Source organism: Lontra canadensis, unplaced genomic scaffold (assembly GCF_010015895.1).
Source record: "Lontra canadensis isolate GAN:19392208 unplaced genomic scaffold, GSC_riverotter_1.0 scaffold318, whole genome shotgun sequence".
In the NCBI taxonomy this organism is placed as follows: domain Eukaryota; kingdom Metazoa; phylum Chordata; class Mammalia; order Carnivora; family Mustelidae; genus Lontra; species Lontra canadensis.
Window position 1 is genome coordinate 56232 of NW_022631312.1, and position 6925 is coordinate 63156.

Sequence of the window (6925 nt, forward strand, 5' to 3'; positions counted from 1 at the left end):
TTGTTTCATTGGCATATTAGGCTGAAATCAGATTCCATCTACTGAAACTGTCTTCCATCTGTTGGCCAATAATACATACCTCAAATATTTGACTTCACTTTGATGGTATTGCAACTTATCCAAGAAAGCTTTAGTCCTGGGAGACTAAGAAATTTAGCAAAGCTAAAGTATCTTTTTTACTAGCATTTAAGGTATTAACAGCTAACAATAAATCAACCACTATTGAATTAATATGGAAATTTAAGGTGGAGAAAAAAAATCAAGCTTTCTTATAAATGTCTAGAGAATACAGTAGGTGAATCTTTGAATCCCTGGGGAATCAACTGCTACAAAAATCAAAAGCTTCCATAGGAAAATTTAAGCGGGATATTTGACTTCTTAGGTAAAGTTTAAAAAAAAAAAAAAGCTGAACATTTCTATTATTTAAAAAAAAAAAAAAGATGGCTCCACCACTGTGAGTAAGGAGTGGCAAGGTTGGCTTCCACAGGTGTTAGAGGAATTATTTCTCTTACATTATGTACAAATCTGTAAACCAATTACCTTCCTGGTAATATGGGAGAATTATAAGGTAAATGTCCTTTTAAAATTATGTTCTGTTTATATAATATTTTCCCCTTTTTTTAAATTTAAATTCAATTAGCCAATGTATAGTACATTGTTAGTTTTTGATGTAATATTCAGTGATTTATTAGTTATGTATAACACCCAGTGCTCACCACATCACATGCCCTCCTAAATGCCCATCACATAGTTACCACCTCCTCCCACCCACCTCCATTTACACAACCTTCAGTTTGTTTCCCAGACTCAGGAGTCTTATATGGGTTGTCTACCTCTCTTATTTCTTCCCCTTCACTTTTCTCTCCCTTCCCCTACTGTCATCATCACTATTTCTTATGTTACACATATGAGTGAAACCATAACTGTCTTTCTCTGATTGACTTATCTCACTTAGCATAATAATCTCCAGTTCCATCCATGTCAATGTAAATGGTAGATATTCATCGTTCTGATGGCTGAGTAATATTCCATTGTATATATCAACCACATCTTCTTTTCTGGTTACTCGTTATATACATTTGAACTAGAAATATGTTCTATATGTGGTCTTCTTTTTCTTTTATTATAATTTTTAACAATGGAATCAATCTCTTTTATTAAACTGCTATAATTTGTCTGGAGGCCCATAAAGAGAGAGCTATTTCTTACAATTTGGGTGTAAACTTACCATCATTGGGTGAAGCTGCCACTTTCCCATCAGAAAGCAAATATTTACCAACCTAGATGGCGTGTATCTCAAGTGCTCCAAAAACACTACATCCATGGTATGGAATATCATAGCCTGTAGTTTACAAAACTAGGCAGCTGTTCCCTTCCTGTCAGATTATGAAGCACATTGACAGACAAGGCGAAAATTCTTCTATGGGACGACCTACTTGCACAGAAACTTCAGAAGAGAAAGAACAGGTAGATGATTGTCCAAAAACACCCACACCTTGGATGTTTTTCTGGGTTAGGCAAAACAAGAAAGGTAAATAGAATTGCAGAATTCATGAATCCAGTACACACACACACACACACACACACACACACATGCATGCACAAATGTAGGAAAAGTTTAAGTTGGGGAAAATAAACAGACATGTAAATTTATCTCATTCCCAGATTTGAGGTTCCATTATTTTTGCCCATTTCCCTCAATTTTGCCCATCAGTTTGCACCATTTGCCAATTATTTCCTGTCCAATTTCCTGGGGCTGGGTAGGATCCTGTTGAGAAGGTGGTGAAGATTCAGTGAGATTGTATACCTTGCATATTCCTCAGTCTCTTCCTTTTTCCAACATCTTGACTTTCTAGTAGTTACTTACTGACTTCACATTACAGTTTGCCTTCTTGTTTGCTGGTGGCCCCAAATAATTATATGAATTAATATGAATTATTCACAATATTTTTTGTGAATAATTATAGGTGGACAGCTAAAATTGCATAACACAATCAAATTTTGTCTTATATTTCTACATATTTTTCCAGAACTGGATAGCTGCCACCAATATCTGAGAAACTATCTGTTCTTACCATCAACTTGCTTTTTCTCCCACTTCTGTTGAATTCCTGGTAACAAATCTCATAAAAATGGAGAGGTTCAGTGATCTATTATAATTTTCACATGGATTTGTATATTTAAATTTAGAAAATACCTGAGTGAAAATCAGTGGAGGAGTCATCCAGCTTCTAAATACAGTACTTAACCTCTTCCTATTCATCTTGTATAGAAATATTTCAGGAACTCCTGCCAGAAGCCCCTCATGTTGGGTCTCCAGGGTGCAAAAAATAACCTGAGTTGTAGTGGGAAGTGTATAGTTGAAATCCTGAGAACTTGTTATTTACTCCCTGATGTGGGGGGTTACAATTTTGCTTCCATTATGACTTTATCATTAGTCAAAGAATGTCAGCTGAAGGCAAAAATCCATGTAGCAGCCAGTATGCATCCCCTGTATAGGGCGTTAAGTTGAAAACAAACTGCAGAGCAACTCAGGAAATTTTTGTGGCTATCTCGAGTACTTGAATTCTAAGAATAGCTTAGTTGTGGTAAAGAACATATGGACTTTTACCATTTTCGGTTCTTGCAACAGTCTTCAATACATTCTAAAAGGTATTTGAATTGCTGGAGTTAAAAAAGAATAGGGCTGCTACATTGTATATTGAAATAAAAAATAAGTTGATTTCTATGGTGCTGTATTTCTAATTTTTCCATTTAGTAGCATAACTGTTTTTTATTCCAGTTTCTTTCTTTCTTTCTTTCTTTCTTTCTTTCTTTCTTTCTTTCTTTCTTTCTTTCTTCTTTCCTTCCTTTCTTTCTTCTTTCTATCTTTTTTTTTTTTTCAATTTACTGGAGCAATCACCATCCAATCTGATGCTTTCATTCGGATACAATTTCTTATCCAAATTTTCAATGACTACATTTTCTTCTTTTTTTATTATATCTGCTTTCATAGCTATGTTTTCTTAGCCTAGAACACTTTTACATCACTTTCTGAGAATGGCACCTATGCTAGTGTCAGCACAATTTTTATATTATCATAAAATATGACCCAAGCCATGGCATTCTCATTATAGATCTATTTGATCTCAAAATTCTAACTCGAGTTGGCATTCTTAAACCCTTGTGATAAAGTGTACTGGAGTTTGGGAAGATTCAGCAAAGTTAGTCTGGATAGCTCTCATGTGTCCCTAGTGGAGAATGTCAGAAAGTACTCTTCTTCAGTAGTCTTTATTTAAGAGGACAGGAGTAGGAGAGTAGTCAAAGTTGAAAACTGTACCTCTATTTTTATTTTTTGAGGAATCTCCACATTGTTTTCCAAAGTGGCTGCACCAACTGGGATTCCCACCAACAGCGTTAAGAGAGGTCCCCTTTCAGCACATCCTCTCCAACACTTGTTGTTTCCTGTACTGTTAATTTTGGCCATTCTAACTGGTGTAAGGTGGTATCTCAATGTGGTTTTGATTTGAATTTCCCTGATGGCTAATGATGATGAACATTTTTTCATGTGTCTCTTAGCCATTTGTATGTCTTCTTTGAAGAAGTGTCTGTTCATGCCTTCTGTCCACTTCTGCCCACATGATTAAAAATAGAGCTACCCTATGACCTTGCAATTGCACTACTGGGTATTTACCCCAAAGATACAGATGTAGTGAAAAGAAGGGCCAAATATAACCCAATGGTCATAGCAGCAATGGCCACAGTCACCAAATTGTGGAAAGAGTCAAGATGCCCTTCAACAGATGAATGGATAAAGAAACTATGGTCCATATATACAATAGAATATTAGGCAGCCATGATAAAGGATGAATACCCAAATTTGTATCAACATGGATGGGACTGGAGGAGATTATGCTGAATGAAATAAGTCAAGCAGAGAAAGTCAATTATCATATGGTTTCACTTACTTCTGGAGCATAAGGAATAGCATGGAGGACAATAGGAGAAGGAAAGGAAAAGTGAATTGGGGGAAATCAGAGGGGGAGACAAAGTATGAGAGACTGTGAACTTTGAGAAACAAAATGAGGGTTTTGGAGGGGAGGGGGATGGGAGGATGGGTGATCCTGGTGGTTGGTGCTAAGAATGCATGTATTGCATTGAGCACTGGGTGTGGTTCTTAAGCAATGAATCTTGGATCACTGAAAAAAAGTAAAATTAAATTAAATGTTAGAAAAAAAGAAAAAGAAAACTGCATCTCTTGGGAACTACTCCTAAACAGTAAATAGTATACCAAGAAGCTTCTAATTTCATTGTTACATCCACAGGAAAAAAAATGTCTCACCCTCAATCTTTCGTCCACGGTTGTCAGGAGAATTGAATATCCATAATCTGAAAATGACCCATAATTTGAAAAATATGAAATAATATAATGGTTGACTTTGTCTACTTGGTCATTTAGATCCAAGCTAATGTTGCAGCATAAAAATTCCAAATGAATCATAAAACTCTTTCAGCTTTCAGTTAAAGCAAGCTCAGGTGAAAAATGAAATTCTTCTGTTGAAGAGCCCATCATATACATGACCCTGGGAGAAAAGGAACGCATAATGATAGTCACGTTGTTTGAAAGTGAACTTACGTGTCCCAGAAGTAAGTCTTCCCTATTTCCTTATCCCAATTTGGAATTTTTTAGTTACCAAAGGTAGTTAACTAGCCCTAATTCATGTAATGGTGCATATCATGCCAGTCAGATTACTGCAATACACTATATTTTTTAAAAGTGGAGTATAATGTCCCAAAAAATATGATAATGAAGAACCAAAATGCAGTTAGTATAAGAGTATTTCTAACTTGAGAGGAGACAGGAAGAGGTGGATGAACAAGTTTTACATGGGAGATTTATTATCAGAAGCCCATCATTAGAATTTCTACTCTAATAAAGCTAAGAACCCCTTCTTCCACTTCACAACCTGGGATTATCACTTCTCCTGGGCCCCTATGTAATGCTAGCATGATTTTTATGTTATCATATCTCCCCAAGACATCATAATTTACTCAAATCATGGTACCCCCTCCACCTAGACTTCTTTGTACTGAAAACTCTTACTATGGATGGCATTCTCAATCTCTGATCCCAAGTGAACTGGATATATGATAAATTCAGTGCAGGACAACTGGGGAGTTAATGGCACCCCAGGTGAAGTGATTGAAATGGTTCTCTCCTCCCTTTATCTTTGTCTTTGAAGACAGGGTTGGGACAGTAGTCAAAGATGAAAAATATATATCTCATATATGCGTTGTTCAAGTGCTCTTCTGTGGTTTCTACATTAGGGATATTGGTTGTCCTTACTCAAAAAAGACCACATTCCTTTGACTATAAACCAGAGGTTCACTAAATACAGTCAAGTCAGAGCAAATAAAGTGCCTTGGTCAGGGACATTTATGCAGAAACAATATCTTACTCTTAACCAGTCTTTATAACTTCCTGTATCTTCCAGATGCCAGAGCAGGGAAAAAAATGGCATAACTCATAGCATATGTTTTCTTCCTAAAGTAAACCTAATAATGTCATGTGATAATAAGAAGCTATATATCAGGTATCAGATTGCTTATGATTTTATTCAAACTCAGGTATCATGGCCAAAGCATATACCTGAATCTCAAACTTTTGGGTGCAAATTCCAAGGTCATTAAATTGTGAGTTGTTCATTTATGATCCACATTATTTCACAGCACCTTAGAAAACTCAAAATAATCTAACAGAAATAAATTTATCTGCATGTGAATTTAGATCCACCCCAATAATGTGTCATAAAAACAATACCAATGAATTACAAGGTTTTCAACTTGAATCATAACAAAACTTCAGGTATAAATTTCTCCTGAAGATATTATCTATGTAAATCACTCATGGAGAAAAATTAGCCATCAAAATATCTATGTTCCCTTAAAGAATGAACCTAAATATCTTAGAGGCTACACGTTCTTAGTCTGTAGATATATTTGGAATTATGTGTCTCTGTAATTATTGAGGGGAATTCAAATTAATTTTTATTTTTGGTATCATTCTACTTCTTTTTCATACTTGGTGCCACTGCAGTTTCCTATTTATTTTATTATTTTTAATAAAATATTAATATATTAATATTAATAATGTTATATCATATAATATATAATTATAATATATAATGGTTATTATAATATATAATAATTATATAATAATATATAATATATAATAATATAATATTAATAATATTAATATTATTATTTATTCCTTTTAGAGAGAGAGAACATAGGGGAGGGGCAGAAGTAGAAGAAGAAAGAATCTCCAGCAGACTCCCCACTGAGCAAGGAGCCTGACACAGAGCTCCATCCCAGGACCCTGAGATCATGACCTAAGCTGAAATCAAGAGTTGGACGCTTAACTGACTGAGCCACCCCGGCACCCTGCAGTTTCTTTTCTAAACTCAGCTCTGTAAACTGGGGATAATTTGAACCTGTGCTAAAAAAGATTTTAGCTTAGCACTTTAGCTTTTTTTCCACATAGTTTATGTATTTACTATACATCTCCGTAGCCCAGAATTTGGTAAAGCAGCACCATGCTTATTGGTTAGGCTTCAACAAATGAGTTCATTCTGTATGTAATTTTTCATATTTCCCCCAGAAGTTCCCTGCATGGGCAAGTTATATCATTTAATATTCACTGTGTAAGAAAAAGTGCTGAAGACAGGTCCCCTGTAGATATTCTCCCCATCTCCTATTTTAGTCTCTCCATTTTTATTTCCTTTGTATGGTTTGAAAATGGGACTCATTTTTTCATATTAATATCCAATATATCTAGCACAAACTTTTGAACATACCATTCTTTACTCATAATGCAAAAGAAGTACATTTATTATAAATCAAGTAATCATGTATCTGTTGATCTGTTTGTGAAGTTGATTTTATT

General features: G+C 35.0%; 1 non-coding gene across 1 annotated transcript; it reads right to left on the reverse strand.

Annotated features, from left to right (window-relative positions):
- Positions 1–4966: 4966 nt before the first annotated feature.
- On the reverse strand, positions 4967–5047 carry LOC116862765. The gene has a single exon (XR_004381695.1). It is a non-coding gene; the product is annotated as a small nucleolar RNA SNORD115 (small nucleolar RNA).
- Between the last annotated feature and the right edge of the window lie 1878 nt (positions 5048–6925).